We start from the raw sequence: 19,267 nt of genomic DNA on the forward strand, positions 1-19,267 counted from the left end.
CTAATTGGAAATGTCTAGCCAGGACTCCTCTCCCTTTCTTCCCCACTAAGAAAATTCTCTAGACCTAAGAAAATTCTCTAGACCTAGCCAGATCCAAATCTAAATAGATAGGCTGGCCTAGGTTCCCTCTCCTGGTCACATATTATCTGCTGCTCTGAGCCACCAAATCAATCAACTAAGACTTTGATCTACTCAATCAACAAGGATTTATTAGGTATCTATTATGGGCCAAGCACTGCGCAGGGGGTTTAGACAGAGAGATAAAATGAAGTAGTCACTACACTCAAGGAGCTCACATTATATGGCTCATGAGGGGGTAGAGAAAGACAACATATAAATATATGCAAAAATAACCAAAAATAACCATCAGTGGCCATGTTCTACCTGATTTATAGGCTTAGAGAATTGCCTAGAGAGCAATAAGAACTTGAGTTACCTGTCCTGAGACATAGCCAGCATGTAGTAGGGGTATAACTTGAACCCAGATATTCTTATGTTTAAAATCAGCTCACTAGATACTAAATATATAACAATATATGGGAGGAAATGGGGAGGGGAGAGAGAGGGACGGCAGCTGTTGGAGGAAACAGAAAAGGCTTCATGTGGCATATGACCTGAGCCTTGGAGGAAATTAGGAATGCCAAGAGATGGAGATGATAAAGGGGTGAATTCCAGGCATGGACAGAGAGGTGGTATGTGTGAGTAAGAGCAAGAAGGCCAGGCGGAATGGACCAAAGTGGATATGAAGAGAAGTGCCATAAAATAATGTAGATTGAGAAAGGATTTAAAAGATTTAAAAGAGGAGTTTGGTTTTGATGCCAGAGATAATAGGAAGCCACTGGAGTCCAATGGACAGAGGAATGATATGGTCAGACTTACAATTAGGGAACATTACTCCGGGAGTTGTGTAAATGGAATGGAAAAAGGAGAGCTTTTTGGAACAAATGCTGATTTGCAAAGGATCTGAAGGACCCTTGCAAGGAAGGATGATGAGAGCTTCACCAAAGTTGGGTTGTGCCAAGTCTAGAGAGAGATGCTTTGCAAGATGGTGATGCAGGACTGAAAGCAGAAAGATTGGGAGAGGAAACATAGGTCTTGGAGTCCTAGGCATCAGATGATAATTAAACCCACGAGGTCTGATGAGGTCACCAAGAACAATAGTATAGAGAGAGAAGACTAAAGGCATTAGATTAGTGCCTTGCAGAACACCAGCAATTAGGGGGTGTGGTTTGGGAGATGAGACAGCAAAGGAGACTTAGAAGGAGTGAAGAGAGCCAGATAAGAAAAGAACCAGGAGAAAGTAGTGGCATAAAAATTCAGAGGAGAGCAATTCTCATTTCTATGCCAGGAGAAGAGGGTGGTCAGTTATGCCAGCTGCAACACATAAATCCAGAAGGATGTGGGTCTGAAAAATGACTATCAGACTTGGTGATTACACGATGAATGGTAGCTTTGGAGTGAGTAGGTTCAGTCTAATGAGGACAAAAGTCAAATTGCAAAGGGTTGAAAGTGAATGAGACAACTCACTTGGGTTTGATATGTGACTCCTATGGGTGGATACTAGGGCTGAGGGAGCAGGAAAGCCAGGAGATGGAGAGCTAAGCTGCTAAGTCTTCTCAGGATTTCCACTTCTGTCACCTCTTTTTTTCCCTTGCTAGTACCATCATATCAGTCTTGTTTTTGGAAAAACTCCTTGATAAGTGTGACGGAGACTTGGCTTATATCAGAGCTTAGGGAGAACACATGCCAGCATATATGGGAGAAACTACACACAACAACTAAAAGTAATAATCTCTCTACTAATTCAGAGTTCAACATTCCTGCCTTAAAGATTGGCACATTGGATGTTTTGGTTGGATTATCAAATGAATTGGCCAAACTGGATGTATTTTGGAGGAAGATATGACTGATGTACTAGAGCAGTGATGGGCAAACTTTTAAAGAAGGGGCCAAAGGAAAGGAAATGCTCATCTGTCAGTCTGTTTCTAAGGCAACTCTTTCGAAGTTTCATCGTATTGTATCCTACTCATTGTATTTGTCAGATTAGGAATAATGTCCCACAGCCAAATAGAACATTTCAGGGGGCTGCATCTGGTTGGCCTGCCATAGTTTGCCCACCACTGTACTAGAGGATAGTAAAGATAAAGTTCAAGAAAACCTGTGGGCCAATGGAGTTGACTTGATTACATATATAGCAAGGTTCCAATGGGATATGGCCAAATATTCAAGCAATTAGTCCCTGAAAAATGTTTCTGGAATAATTGGCAAGGGAATAAGTGAAACTGTCAATGACTTGAAAGGTTGAGCTTCTGTGTAAATAAAAAGGCAATCTTCAGAATCTGGGAAGAAAGAATTTGTTAAAACACAATGACTGGGCTAAGTAATACAAAACATTGGCTGAGATGGTAATCTCAAGGTCCAGCAAAATCTTCTTAAAGGACCAAAATAGTTGCTCATGCAAGGTCACCTTGCTTAGCAAGGCAGTGGATGACTTCAGACATGAAGCCAGAGGAAACAAGTTCATTGTCTACAATTTTCAGTATAATGAAGAGAAGAAAGCAGAAAGAAAGGAGGTGACCAGGCTCTTCATCGACAAGAAGAGGCAGTTTGGACCACTCATTTGGCAATTGAATGTGAGTTTCAGGGAAGCTTTCATAGCATGGATTTGTGTGAAATCATTAAGAGTTTTTGTCAAGCCTTTTTTAAGGTATGGATTGCCAATGAACTTCCTGGTAATGCTACTTCAATCCAATAAGAAAACCATGAAGAAAATGAGAGCAATATTGCATGATTTGTACAAATGCCTGGACAGTCATACAACAATTATTATTGATTCTTCTATGAGTATTCCAGGCTAACATCACAGTCAGTAAGAATACTGTATATTATAGGATTGATTGCAATCTATTGGAATTTTAAAAATACTCCTCCATACTGACAATCTTGTCCTACTATTAGTGTATATGAACAGAAAGGTGGTGAAATACACCTATACTTTTGATTCCCTTTTAACTCAATTCTTGCTTCTAGCTCCCTTTCCTCAGGTGAATTTTCCCATAGTGGCCCATCTCTTGCCATTTTCTTTTCAAAGAAGAGGATACTTAGTGTTGCTTTTTATTGATCAATCTGTAAATATGTTCTGAAAAAAACAGAATTTATTTATAAGGAGAATAGTATATTTTTAAAAAGGTTTTTCTTCATTAACATGGCACTACGCATACTGAGTGAATAGAGAAAACTCAGTGCTATTGTTGTTCACAAAGCCTTGCTTACAAGGAAAAAGTGTAAACATTTATACCATTTGGTTCCCTGGGTTTTGTAGCTATCATGGTTAAAAGGTTATTGAATTGTGATGTAAGGGGGGGGTGGGAAGTGGCAATATGCAAGTATGTTTGCTGAATATTTCCAACAACAATCTATGAGCACTGTCAACACCTGCAGGCAAGACTAAAATTACCTCTGCAAAAAAAAAAGAAAGAAAAGAAAAATAAGTCCGAGTCTAAAGAGGAGGTAGTGAGTGTGTAGACAGTTTTTTTCTAAGAATTTGGTGGAGAAATGTAGAAGAGATACAGGACAATTGCTTGAAGACGATCTAGTGGGAGGATGTGGGAGACTTGGCATATTGGATAGCATTAGGAGAGAAACTGGTAGAGGGGAGAGGGGTTTAGTTAGCAAATCTCTAGCGAAGAGATGGCTTTAAGGACAAGCATAGGGGGCTTTCTACCTTTTTGTCAGACACTAGGGAAAAGGAGGATGGGGATAATGCCAAGGGATTTGGAGATGAAGAGGTGGGAAGAAGAGAAAGTTGGCATTGAATAGCCACAATTTTTATAATATCCCAAGAGGTTGAGTATTCAGCTGAGGCAGTAGAGAGGGTTTGGGAGACTTAAGAGAGAAGAAAATGTTTGGAAAAGCTTTTTATGGAGAATGAAGACTGTATATGTTGGGAGAGGGGTGTCTCTGCTGGCTGAACTTCCCTTGTCACTGGCAGTCTCCCCAAAATGGAAAGGGACAGAATGGAAAATGAGAAATGATGTCGCAATGGAGAGTGCCAGTAGAGGACAAGTGCTGCCAGCACAGAAAGGACAAGCATGCCGATCTGGTTGGTTAGTGTTGCAAGGGGCCAATGAAGAGCCAGGCGTGGGCACAAAGCAGTTGCAGGTGACAGGAGGAGTCACCAGCTGCCTCATGAGAGGAGCACAGGGATAGGCAGCCTTGTCCAAAGAATGAGTTCAAATGTACATCTAATGTCCTTAAGCCAATGACAGGATTTTGTATCAGGACCTCATACAGATCACGTCCACACTTATTCTGTGCAGGGTGGGAAGGGCAACAGGAATATGGATAATACCAGGAAACTGGCTAGACAAGAAACAATAAGATCAATTGAACACTCTCCTTAGTGACCAGTTCATGAAATCTGAGATCAGAATGAGAAATCAGATAAAAATCAGGGGGATTGAAGTAGGAATCAGAGATAGCAGACAGAATTCAATAATTAATTTCAACACATAGCTACTAAACCTCACTATCTAGAAGCCTTATTGCTTAGAGGATGAATCAGGAAGACCTGGGGTCAGATTCTTTTGCAGGATTTCCTTATCTATATGCCACCAAAGAAGTCATTTAACCTCTGAGCCTCAGTTTCTTCATATGTTAAATTCAGGGGGTTGGATTTGATGACTTCTAAGGTCTTCCAACTCTAAATTTCCAGACACTGGTGAAATAGAGACAAAAACAAAACTGCATATAATAAATATGGAATAGTGTCAGGGTATATGGAAGATCTGAGAAGTAGAGGATTCAGGAATGATTTTCTTGTAGGAGAAAACACTTGAGCTGGGAGCCTGGAAGAGAAACATGGATTGCTGAGCTGGTCACTGGGGAGAGTGTCCAGCTGATCTAATTGCTTCCTGTGTAGCCTATTTTCTGGTACTTCTCATTCCTATTAGCCTCCTCATCCTGCACAGAATCAGTGTCTATCTGCTCTTTATGAGGCCCTGATACAAGGTTCTGTCATTTTGGGTAAAGTAACTAGATGGACATTTGAGCTCGTTCTTTGACCAAAGTTGCCCCATCCCTATGCTACTTTCCTCAACCTATGTCAAACGCATAAGAGATGAGATGCTGGACACAAGACAGAGCAATTAAGGATTTGGATGGACTGGAAATGGAAAGAAGCATTTGTTCAGCCTGGCTATTTGCCAAGCAAAGTGGTAAGTGCTTTATAAATATTCGTATTTGATTGTCACAACAACTAGATTAACAAAAGAGGAAATGGAATACTTAAATAATCCCATCTCAGAAAAAGAAATGGAGCAAGCCATCCAAGAACTCCCTAAGAAAAAATGTCCAGGGCCAGATAGATTCACAAGTGAATTCTAACAAATATTTAGAGAACAACTAATCCCAATACTCTACAAACTATTTGGCAAAATAAGCAAAGGAGTCCTACCAAATTCTTTTTATGACATAAACATGGTGCTGATACCTAAGCCAGGAAGACCAAAAACAGAGAAAGAAAATTATAGACCAATCTCTTTAATGAACATTGATGTAGAAATCTGAAAGAAAATACTAGCAAAAAGACTATAGCAATGTATCACAAGGATTATTCACTATGTCTGGGTGGGATTTATACCAGGAATGCAAGGCAGGTTTAATCTTAGGTCTTCTTGATTCTAGACCCAGAACTCTACTCACTATGGCATCCCCAGAGGGGCATGAAGGGAAGCAATGTGCAATCGATCAATCTGTAAAGACAGGTTAGAACCACATTGTGAAGGGATCTAAAAGCCAAAGTGGTAGAGAGTCACTGAAGTTTCTTGAGAAAAAGAGTGATGCAATCAAAAGTAGGTTTTAGGACGATCACTTAGGCAGCAGAGTGGAGTTTGGTTTAGAAAAGGCCCAAGCTGAGTTCAATGAGACCAATTAGAAAGCTATTACAGTATACTAGACAAGAGGTGATAAGGACCTGAATGAGTTCAGACCACATGGGGCATAGCATGGCACAATGTTGGAACAAGTGACTTGGGGAAGCATTGAACTGACTCAACCTCTTTTTAAATAGGCAACTGGGAACTCAACTGCCATGTGCAATCACTGGATTAAATAGTTTCAACTGGCAAACAGTTTAGAGTGTGACAAATGTACCAGGTAAGGTTTGGGTCTGAATTACAATATGGGACTGCTTGAAAAACTCTAAAGAAGTCATAAAATGGTTAGGAATTCCAAGCTCCGTGGTGAGCCAGGGACAGAGATATTCATGAAGTAAGGTGGTTTGAGGGGCCCATCTCAGATAATTTACACCACTCCTAATTCTTTCTATGTTTAAGGATAACTCCAACCAATCTATCAAATGAAAGATTTTTTGAAAATTGCTTAGAATATTTATTCCAGGCTACTTTCATGGTGTGGTAGAAAAATAAAGCAAAACAAAACAAAAGCACTAAGTTTAAAATCAAAAGACCTGGGTCCAAATCATGATTCTAGCACTATTATTTTTGTGACTTAGAACAAGTCACTTCAATCAATCAATGTTTATTAAACCTACCACACTCAGAGCATTTTGATTCTGACAACAATCCTGCAAAGTATGTGATATTATTATTCCAATTTTGCAAGTGAAGAAACTGAAGAACATATTAGTGTGTGTGTGTGTGTGTGTGTGTGTGTGTGTATGTGTATTTCTTACGACTCCACTTTCCTCATCTTGAAAATTAGGAAATCTCCTAGCCCAGGGATTATTAACCTATGGTCTAAGAACTTATATATATATATATATATATTTTAATATCACAATAACTATATTTCGATGTAATTGGCTTCCTTTCTAAGACTAGGTATTTTATTTTATGCATTAAATGTCACTCTGAAAAAAAAATCCAAAACTTTCACCAGATTGCCAAAGGGATCCATGATACAAAGAAAACAAAAGATTAAGAGCCCTTGGCCTAGAGAGTCTCTCAGATTCATTCCAACAATAAAATCCTAGGATTGCCCATAGATGACAAAGAGCCAGACATCAGATCTGACTCAGGCATAAATCTAGGGAAAGCATGCTGTCCTCATTCATAACAATGAGAGGTAGTTGTATGTCTGTGCGTGCGTAATGCTCCATGCGTGTAAGAACACATGTAGATGGATGATCTTGACCATGCACCACTGGACAGAATGCCCCTAGGGCTGCCCATGGACACCATATCTGACTCTTTGATGTGTTAAATCAAGAGCAACTAATTTGTCATTCTGAGGCACTTAGCCCAGACTGAATAGCATCAGATAAACTAATATGCCACAAAAACCAGAATCAACAGAACATCTACATGGTTCATTATAGAAAAAGGCAACTGTAGTGATGAGGACCAGGAAGGTAGTTAATGACTGAGGACATGCTCTGTTGACTTCTTATTCTCTGTGTTGGCCTATGATAAAGATTGATGCTATGAATTTCTCATTAAATATTGAATCACAGATTTTCCTACCAGGCCAATTAGATTCAATGTTATTAATTCCAGCAAAAAAAAAACAAACTACCTAGGCTATCATTTAGAAAATCTGTACATAAGCCCTTTCTATTTAAAATCAAGGTATTTCTTCACATGATGAACATGGAAATATGTATTGCATGATAGCATATCTACAACTTATAACCTGACATCTTGGGGAAAGGGAGAGGGAGAAGAAAGAATATAGATTTTAAAATGTCAGAAAATGATTATTAAAAATTGTATTGACATGTAATCTGGGGGGAAAATAAAAATATATCTTTTTTAAAAATCAAGGAGTTTCTTGAATGTCTCAAGTATTGGGTCCATGTAACGCTATCCCCCGCCTCTCCTTTCTCCAGTCCTGAAAGTCACTTTGCAGGTGAATCTTCCCAAAACTCATAAGGTTCATTGGAATTCCCTGTGGTTTATAAAACTGACATTTGGAGAGGGGATGACTATGGGACCCCTATTGCTTAGTATGGGATACTCAAATGAAGTCATGGAAAATAGAAAGGTTGAATAATCCATAGAAAACAGCACAGAATGGAAATATAAATAATCTGATACCTGTGTAGGTCACAGGATGCGCAGACCTGGACAAGTCATTGATTAGGGATGAGGTAGCTTTTTGAGTTTCAGGTCTAAAAGAGAGAATCACCAACTAGATGATCCAGTCATTCAAAAGATAGCAAAGGACATAGAGTGAGGGGGTTGGAGTCAATAAGATTTGAGTTTAATCCTCACCTGAAACAGTTACTAGCTGTGTGAACTGTGTAGTTAGAAATCTTGATCCCTTAGACTCCATATCCCAGAATTCTTTTTCTCATCCCCAAATTCCTTTTCCTCTCTCCTCCATGTTGTGTCCTCATGTGTTGTTTATAAGTTTGCTACAAGCCCACCCTCTCACTCACTTGTCAGGAGTGCTGCAGTCTGGGAAGCTTCTTTTCTTTATTGAGGTTGCCACTTTCCTTTTGCTTTAAGTTATTATTAATAAATTTTATAAAAATATAATACATGGAGTATTTGGATTTTAATTTTTAATCTTACAAATTCAAAACAAATCACAAAACCTCTCTATTTTTCAGTAATCTGTAAAATGGGATAATAATAATACTTTTTAAGCTTACTAGGAGGATCAAACAAAATGGTGTATATAAAGCACTTAGCAAAAGTTAAGGTTCTTTACTGGTGCCTACCATGACTATTGCTATTAATATTTTCTCAATATGGGAAATTATAGACCTTGTCCTGTGCCAATGAGCAATAAGCTCCACTCATGAGAGTTCCAATCTCCTTATCTATAAAATGAGATGGGGCTAAATGATCATTGTTGTCTCCCAGCTTTAAAAACTCTACAAAATGTCTAGATTCTCTTTTCGTTATTGTTACATTCTGTCTTACACCATACTTCAATTAAGAGTGTGCCTAATCTTCTCTTCTTCTGAACTTCCAATTAGATTGTAAGGTCTTTAAAGACAAGGACTTTATGGTTGCTTGTATTTGTATTCCCCATCCATTGGCATAGGACTCTGCACAAAGCAGACAATTGATACTCTATAAAACTGAACTGAATAGCGTCAATAATTCTCAAGTCAACAGAACAGTGAGTACCCTTGTGGACACTTATGTCTTCCCACTGATGATTTCTTTTACTGGTGGATGCTCTTATTAGGGGCTATTAAACATCAAATTAATGTAGTTTTTTATATAGGGAAAAGTCATGTATTTATTCTTTTGTTCCTGATAATAATTGTCAGATTTTTTTAGTCCTCAATGTAGTTCACAAAATCACTAGTAAGAACCTTACTAATGAATAAATATGCCTAAGAATATCTAACAAATTAGTAGAGTAAATCTTACTGTTCAAAAGCTACTTTTGTAGAATTTGAAAGAGCCCTATGCAAGTGAATACAGATAGACTGTGGTGAATAGGGTGTTGCAAAAGGATTAGGAGTTCTTTTTGTTGCAGAGTTTTCATTTTTAACTGAATCTTCATTCAGGAAGCATGGATAATCCTGTTGGAGGATTACATTCAACATTTGACAGCCTTTTGGTAAATAATGTCAATTTCATAGGGTTTTGATTTCAAAGAGACCTTATAAACTTCATCTAGTGCAACCACCTCACATTGGAGATGAATAAACTGAAGATGGCACAGAATGAAGAGGGGGACTTCTGCGAGGTCAACAAGCTACTCAAGTTAGGACTTGAATCTAAATTTCCCAACTCCGAATCTAATATTCTTTCTACTGTAGCACACAGCAATGAAAAATTCAGTATTGATAAGACAGAATTTAAACAATGTCTATCTCACCTAAAAGATCAGAAAGACCTTACTTTCTTAATGGCAATAGACAAAAACAAGAAGATGAATGGAATTCACTCTTGAAGTAAAATGAGTCAGAGGGAGAATTTAAAATGAGATCTCATATATCTATAGAATTCTTTCTTTACTCCCATCACAAAACCACACTGGTTAAAGAGAAGTCCTTGAGGAAATAACTCTCTACCAAAACAGGTTAACCTAATTCCACTAGAGGGGTGATTGGGCCAACTATTGGGGGAGGAGGCAGATCCAGGCCTAGTTTGCCCATCACTGCCTTAAGCAATTCCCTAATCACTACATCCCCACATCCAGTGCTTAAGGCAGTGATGGGCAAACTATGGCCTGGATCTGGCCCACGGAGAATAGTTTGCCCATCACTGCCCTCAAGTATGGCAAGATTGTGGAGTCATTTAGATAATGTGTGTCCATGCCAAGACTCAATCTCAAATCTTCTTGTCTCCAAGTCACTGTCTCTTTATACTACTCAATGTTGCCTCATTTTTAAGGAGAAAATATTAGATATTAGAATATAATTCTGTTGTGAAAAATTAAGTCAGTTTTTAAAAAGTTCTATGAGAAGAGTTTCTGGGAAGGCAGAAGGAGAGATCAAAAGGGACCCTGCTTTCTTAGTATTAAAATGACTATTTTATATATGTCTTAAATGACAGTAGAAATACTAAAAAGAATCAATAATTACAAACAGTCCCCAAAAGGAATTTTTGAATTATTCAAAGCAGTAAGCAAAGAGGTATGATTAGAGGAAAGGGAGGACTATAGCCACATCTTATAAAACATAATACAAAAAATTCCAGATAGATCAATGATTAAAATATGACAGGGGCACAATACTCTGCTCATAGTGGAGGCTACTTAGCTTCACAATGAATAATGAAGAAGCAGAGAGCTAGGATTCATTGGAGGAAGCCTACTTTCCAACCAAGGCCAAATATCAGAACCCCATGAATTCTATTCCAGAAAGTGAAGATCAGTATACCAAGATAAGTTCCCAAAGGATTCATGATATAGATATAGAGAGTGACTTCATAAGCAAATTAGGAGAGTATGAAAATAATTACTTACCACTTCTATAATAAAGAAGGAAAAAAATTATGACCAGAAAAAAATAGAGTAGATCACCAGAGGTAAAACAGATGAATTTGATTACATTAAATTAAAAGGTTTTTTGCACAAACAAAACCAATATAAACAAAATTAGAAGGAAAGCAGGAAACTGAGAATATTTTTACATCTAATTTTGCTTATAAAAGTCTCATTCCTCAAACACCAAGCCAAATGTATAAAAATAAAAGTTATTCCACAATTGATAAAAATCAAAGGATATAAGCAGTCAATTTTAAGATGAGATCGATGCAAACAATGACCATATGAAAAACAATTCTCTAAATCACTAATAATTACAGAAATGCAAATTAAAATAACTTTAAGGTACCACTTCATACTCATCAGATTAGCTAATGTAATAGAAAAATAAAATGACAAATTCTGGATGGAATGTGGAAAAAAAGATAAATATTAATGGAGCTATGAATTAGTCTAACCCATTCTGAAAAACAATTTGTAACTATACTAAAATGGCTATACAAGTGTGCAAACCCTTTGACCCAACAATACCATTGACAGGCTCGTATTTCAAAGAAATCAAAGAAAAAATAGGGCCTATATGTTCAAATATATTTATTGCAGCTCTTTTTGTGGAGGTAAAGAATTGGAAATTAAAGGCATGTCAACCAATTGGGGAATGGCCAAACAAATTCTGATATTTGATTGTGATGAAATGCTATTGTGCTGTAAGAAATAATGAAAGGGATAGTTTCAGAAAAAAACTGGGAAGATTTATATGAACTGATGCAAAGTGAAGTGAGCAGAACCAGGGGAACACAGTACACAATAACACAATATTGTAAGGATAATCAGCTATGAAACTCATAGCTACTTTGATCAAGACAATGATCTCTGACAATTCCATATGACTGATGATGGAAAATGCTATCCACCTACACAGAGACCTGATGTAGTCTAAAGTCTATTTTTTCACTTTATTTTTCTCGCTTTTGTTTCCCCACAACATAACTAATGTAGAAATATTTTTTGCATGACTCCACATGATTAATGCTTGTTGTATTTCTTGTGTCCTCAATGAATGTGGGAGGAGTGGGGAAAAAGGGAGAGAATTCAAAACTTAATTTTGTTAAATTAATAAATAAAAAGAAAATAGAGAATCCAACTGTTAGCAGGCATTCACTCAGGATGGAGAAAGGAGAACAAGAGATAGTCCTTTGTTTGGGTAAAAATAACCAGTATGTTATGCCGGAGGCAGCATTTGAACTTGGTCCTCTTGGATCTAAGGCCAATTCTTTACCACTTCCCCATAATGCCTCTTGTTTTTAGAGCACAAAATAAAAAAATGACAACAGACTGGGGAAAATTTTTTTCTATCACTATTGTTGATGACAACTGACTTTCCAAAATATGTAAGGAATAGGCTCAAATTTATCATGTGAGAACTATTCACCAATGATGCAATGATGACTAAAGGAAATTAACAAGCATTTCTCAAAAGGAAAAAATAAATTACCAGTAACCACTCCAAAAATTGTTCAAACTAATAATCAGAGAAATGAACATTTAATTCTCTCTCAGAAAGCACTTAAATTCATTTCATTGGTAAACACCCATTTAACTGGTGAAGAATAAAATTCAATGTTTGCAGAGTTGTAAAGAAACAAGCATGCTCTCACATGACTGACAGAGATATGAATTGGTACAATCATCTCAGAGCACACTATAACAAGACAATAAGAGCTAGAAAAATAATGCTACCCTTTGACCTAGAGACCCCACTACCAGAGTTATTATTATTAATAACATATTAATTTTATGTTATTGTATAATATATCATATATTATATACTGATATTATATATTAATATACTATTATTGAAAGGAAGGGAAAATTCTCTATATAACATATTCATGGAAGCATTATTCTAATGCCAAAAATAACAATAACAGATAACTGGAAACAGCCTCCCTGCCAAATGATTGGTGAATAGCTAAATAAATTATAATTGAAGACATATATATATATATATATATAAATATACATATATATAGTGACTTATCCATTCATCCAAAGAACATTACATTACTAACTTACTCTATGCATAGCACTAACATAATTAGGTGGTATGGTGGATTGAACTTTGGATTTAAAGTTCTGAGTCTGAATCTTCATCCTATCAGTTACTATCTATGTCACCCTAGACAAGTCACAACATTTTTGATCCTCAATTTTCCCACCTGTAAAATGGGAATTTTAATAGAAGCCACGTCAAGGTTGTTGAGAGATGAAAAGTTCTTTGCAAGTCTTAAATTACTGTATAAAGTGAAGTTTTTAGTATATTGCATTATGGTGATACAGAAGGAGAGAAGAAAAAAATCCTGGCTCTCAGTGAGTTTATATTCTATTAGAGGGTACAAACATATGTAACAAGAGACTGGCCAACAAGCCCAGTCCCTATAAGCATGCAGGCAGTGCCACTGATCCAATTCCCCAATGGGAAGAGCTTGGGAAAAGCTGCTTCCAGGATTGTTGTGATGATGAGTAATGGAACTACCTCAGAGAGACTTAGAGGCATGTGTATACATTCTCTAACTGGTTTGGGACTTTTATCCACATATTGAAAGTGGGTACAGCTGTTGGACTAAAACTGCTGGTATTTTTAAAACTGAACAACAAATATTAATTAATCTTAGCCTTTTGTTTTTAGTTAAACCTGTTTTTTTTTTGTATGATTTCTTTTTAATGATGGTGTCCTATGAGAGATAATACTAAGAGGACCTCTTCCTGTCTGAAGTCAGTGTGCAGCTCCGTATAAATGGACCTTGGCCCTCTGACTTGATGTCTGTTCTTTCTTCATAGGTGAATGTTCTGAGTTCTGCAAGCTCAGGAAGGCAAGCCTGGGAGTATGGAAGTCTAGAAATCCAGGACTTGAGTTCATAACAGCTTCTGCCACTAGCCCCAACATCAAAGCCCCAAGAATCAGGAAGCAACCTTTGAGACTCAGAGTAATGGTAGGTGAGCTGCCACATTTGGATATCAATGTGGTAAAACCAATGCTATGTAGAAACTGCATTCAGTCTTCCCAAAACTCAAGGTAGTAAACATGAGTTTGACCCTAAGGTATCCAGGGGAAATAAAGGAGAAAAGAAATCTTGTGAGTGGGGAAAAGGGGGAAAAGGGGAGAGATAGTACGAAGTTAGGGCCAGCAAGGCTTGACAACTGATTAGACATGAGGGTGGGCAAAGAACAGCAAAGAGTCACTCTGAGCTTTCAGACCTTATAATTGGTAGAAGGATCGTCTTGCTATTTAACAACAAGGAAAAGTTTGGAAGATGGATGGGTTTGGGGGGAAATTCTGGGCAGATTAAGTTTAAGTTGAACCCACTATTATTAGACTTAGTTCTAAGAATTCTAGTAATAGCAATAAGACAAGAGGAAGAAATTAAAAGTGTAAAGATGGAGAAAAGGGTGGGGGGAGTTTGATTTGAAGCTAAGTCATGGAGATAGCTGGAAATTTCCAATGGAAAGTTGGTAATATGGATTACAGTTCAAGAAACAGTTTAGGGTTAGATATACAGAGTCACTGACATACCACAGCAATTTATGAACCTTGACTATAGAGCCAGCTTTATGGCACAATGGATAGAATGCTGGGCCTGAAATCAGGAAAACCTCATCTTCCTGATTTCAAATCTGGCCTCAGACACTTTCTAGCTGGGTGATCCTGGGAAAGTCAAATCCTGTTTGCCATAGTTTCCTCACCTATAAAATGATCTGAAGAAGGAAATGACAAACCATTCCAGTGTCTTCACCAAGAGAACTCCAAATGGGGTCATGAAGAGTCAGACAAGACTGAAACAACTGAACAACAAATATTATTACAGAACCACCCAGTGGTTAAATGACTTGCCCAAGGTCATACATCTAATAAGAATCACAGACAGGACTAGAATGTAGATTTTGTTGATTTTAACCATTTATTCAAAATGCTATGCTGACTCTCACCTTCATGAATTATAAAATAAATCTCTAACTGGAAGGATCCCCCATAAATGGATCTCAACAAAAACAAGAACTCTTTAGATCAGGGGTCGGCAATGTATGGCTCTTTCTGCAGGAGTCATAAAGTCAACCTTGGCACAGTAACTAACAGTTTACGCATGACATCGTGCGTCACGTAATACGTCACGTGATCCTATCTTCTAAGATAGAAGCTCCCTTATTGATATTGCCGCATCAGACGAATCCTGTCTTTAGTTCGGCTTGGTAGGTGTGCTGTGTGTTCCTCCTTCTGCCCTCCTTTTACTCTTTCCACGCCTGTTACTGACATCTTGGGGTTCTGTATAGTGATTGATCACTTTTGTCTACATTCTCTCCCCCTCTGCCTCTGATTTACATGGCTTTATCTCAGTGCATTCATGGGGTCTGCACTCCCTATTTGTGGGATTGTTATTGTTTTTAACTTTTCTACCTGCTCTTAAAGGGGAACTAGAGTCAGATTATATCTTTACATAGGCTTCATTAGTGAGAAGCATTTCTCCCCAGTAGTTGTTTCATTTGAAACAGAATGATTGAGTAGGTAGCACTGATAAACACCTGTACCAGGAAATGTGTGTGATGTGTCCTGGCCAGTTTTACATGAAAAGGTACCCTCCTCCCCCACTACTTACTAATGCCTGCACACAAGTCATGTTATTTTCTGTAATCTCCTGATCTCCTACTTAATTTATGTGGCCAAATGGCTTAACCAGCACACCGGCAGCTCTTTCTTCTCCTGTTGCCTGACTTGAGAGAGGGAGAGGAAAAAAGTATTCTTCCCTGAATTTTTCTCTCTTTATTTCAGCAATTTTCTTAGTGTAAAGGAGTTTTATATGTATGTGTGCAGTTATATCAGTACTATAGTGCCCCATTGAGTCTTGTTTTTTGATTAATAATCAAAATAATTTTGATTAATAATCAGCAAAACCATGCGGCACCAGAAGTCACATTAATGTACTTTATTCATCATTGCTTAGTACATAATAATGTTATTTATTAAAAATAGTTCAGAGACTTATTGTACTTTAAAAGTGTTGTTCTTACATAAAATGCACATATTTACTTGTATTCAGTGTTAAACATATTGTATGGCTCTCACAAAATTACATTTTAAAAAATGTGGCATTTATGGCTCTCATGGCCAAAAAGGTTGCAGACCTCTGCTTTAGATAATGGTTTTCCCTAGAAGAAAGAATAAAAAGTAAATAAACATCTAATAAGTGCCTCCTCTGAGCCTTGTTCAGGGCTGAAACTGGAAATCCAAAATAAAAAATGGACCAACCTCTGTCCTCAAGGAGCTTAACTTCTACTGAGGGAGAGCATAGAATGAATACAGAGAAGTAAGTATAAAATAATTTCGAGGGAGAGAGAGCATTAATAACTGGAAACAGCCAGGTAGCAAGACTGAGTTAAGTCTGGAGGGATCACAAGAAGTAGAGGCAAAAGACATTATGTCATGTGCAGGGAGTATCTAGCAGGCCAATAGACCTGGAGGTAAGTATATGGCATGTTATGGTGGGATGTGAGTATAAAGACCCACAATTTATAGTGGGGCAGACTATTCTGCTAACAATGCCAAAGCTAAGGGGGTAGATCTGTTCTACACTGATTATGCCTATTACAGGGTGGCATATCCTCCAGAAAATATTGAGATATCAAAAAAGAGGACTCTGTACCAAGATGTTATTAATAGATTTAGATTTGTTAGGGAATTATTAAATTTCCACTTATTATAGATCTCTCAATATGCTGGTATCCTTGGTGAAAATCATCACATTTCTAAGTAGATCTCTTACAATTTTCCAGGTTTCTGGAATAACAAGAGTCCTCAAAACTCACTTCACAAGCTTTCATCTTTCATCCTCTTCTTCCACAGCTTCCTGGGTCCCCTTTGGATAGCCATTTGACCTATTCTGATTTCTTTCCTTGCTAATGGGGTTTATTAAGCAGCATCAGTAAAGATATCCACTAGAATTAAGAAAGATAAAACTTCTTATTAAACATATTCAGCTGATTAACGGAGTAAATTCGAAGGCATCAACAAACCAAACAAATTCAATGAGATGGCCAACTTTTGTTGTAGCAGGTATAGATATCAGTGCAGACACAAACTTCTATATGTTCCCCTCCAGCTTACTCACACTTGTTGTTATTCCTTCACTAAGAAAAAAAATGCAGATTTAAAAAAATACAGCTCGTCGCAATTATTTTTTGGTTTTCTGATTTCTTCATTTTCAAGTTTTGCTGTTTTGGAACATATTCCTTTATATGTTTCCTCTTGTTTTCCAAATCCAATAAATGTAATCAAAGGAATTTGGTTGAAAACTTGCCTCTGCTACTTACTGCCTGTTTGATTTTAGGCAAGTCTTTTAATCTCCATGGGCCTCAGTTTCTTTATTTGAAAAGTAAGAGGTTTAGACTAGATGATCTCTAAGGTCTTTTTCAACTCTAAATGTACCTTCCTAAATTGGATTCCTTTTCCTCATTCTAATAGAATCTATTCTTGTTGAAGGCAAGGACAATTTTACTTTTGTTTTTCTATCTTGTTGCCTGGTACAGTACCCAGTATGACATAGGAAATTAATGAATGTGTGATAAATTAAATGAATTGCATTAATTCCCACCTGAGCAAGATGTAACATTTGCATTTCTCAGTTTCCTAGAAAATCCCAAACTAGGCAAATAGGATTGCTCTCTTCACATCATTTTATGCTTCCTCTCGATTGGTTTCTCCATTACAATTTAGATCTTCTTTTCTTTTTATTTCTTTTTAGATATTAGATTTAGTGATTGAAACCATTCAATATCCTCTCTCTGTTTGGAAATGATTTTTCTCAGCCACCCTGTCAACATTTATTGAATAACTATTTGGACGTGAAATTGCTGTCTGACATCTATCCCAGATGAGTATCTTCCTGTTCCCAACACCACTTTTAAAAATTGAAGTCAAAATTTAAGGAGCCGGCTATGTTGATGTCTGTACACAAATAATCAAATTTGTTGTGATTGAAAGAGTCTGTAATCTTGTTGCCTGGTTGAAACAGACTGACCCAAATGAGCCAATATTTCCAAGTCTACATAATAGCCAAAGTGAATCATTTAACTCAGTTTTGCCACTGCAGTATTACACAGTGGATAGATAGAGTGTGGTCTTGAAGTCAAGAAATCTGGATTCAGACTGTCTCCATCATGAGGGTGTTTATGACACTCAAGGATATGGGTCGGATTATATCATCTCCATTTCCAAAGCCACATCTGGACAGCTGAATTTGCCTAAATCATATATCTGGGTTCTGCCTGGGGAGATCATTTGTATTAGGAGTGGTTGGTTCCCAAAGGCTCTAATAGAATCTGTGTGTTCAAAGTCAAGGGAAATGGATCAATTCAGCCAAGAGTAAGGGTCAGACCCCTGGCATTCTCTTTCTCTCCCATTAACAACCTAGTAGGGGCTCTCATGACAATTGCCTGAATTATTCCAGTCACCTCCATTGGCCTTCTAGATGTTTTTCCCTCCCTTCACTAATCTAGCCTTACCATTGCTACCAGACTAAGCCTTCAGCAAAGGTCAAGCCCTATCACACCCTTTACAAAAGCCATCCAGGGGCTCCCTACCTACTGAGTTACATTCGGTTCTTTCACTTGACATTAAAATATTAGGTCTTTGAGAGCAGAGTCTGTTCAGTGTTTACCTTTGTACCTCTAAGCCCTAGCACAGTACTCATAGTAGGCACTTAATTGTAGGTTGAATAATTGCTGGCTTAAGGTTGCCTGGCCTCACTTTATTCATCTCTACATTCCAGCCAAAATGAACCATTATTCTCTAAATTTGGTCTATTACTTTTAAAAACAACTTCAATATCACCTCATTCACGAAGCCTTCCTCGATTTCCCTCCAGACAGTAACAAACTCTCTCTCTCCCTTCCATGTCAAGCATAAGTGATATGGCTTACATAACTTCTGGGAAGTTATATATGCAAATAAAATAAAATATCATTTTATATATAGTTTGTGCATACATTTTATATGTAGTTATACATATTTGTTTGTCTTCTCTTAGTAGACAATATGTTACATTAAGGACAGTAACTGGGTATAAGTTAAACGTCCATCTCACCTAACCTCTTTCACAATGGTCTAAATATAGTATGTGGTCAGTAAACACTGATTCCATTGGATCCAACGACATTTGGATCAAAAGGACTCATTTTATCAACACTGCCTATTAAGGAGAAATAACTTTACAAGCCTAGGTTCCAATGAATTTGTTTGGGAGTCTCCTCAGCTATCAAACGCTGATCATAAGGCAGCAGGGTATAAAGGAAAGAATAA

At 37.4% G+C, this 19,267-nt stretch overlaps 1 pseudogene; it reads left to right on the forward strand.

Annotated features, from left to right (window-relative positions):
• Positions 1–1,439: 1,439 nt before the first annotated feature.
• LOC123249756 lies at positions 1,440–2,919 on the forward strand (annotated as a pseudogene).
• The last annotated feature ends 16,348 nt before the right edge of the window (positions 2,920–19,267 follow it).

This window comes from Gracilinanus agilis, chromosome 5 (assembly GCF_016433145.1).
Source record: "Gracilinanus agilis isolate LMUSP501 chromosome 5, AgileGrace, whole genome shotgun sequence".
In the NCBI taxonomy this organism is placed as follows: Eukaryota; Metazoa; Chordata; class Mammalia; order Didelphimorphia; family Didelphidae; genus Gracilinanus; species Gracilinanus agilis.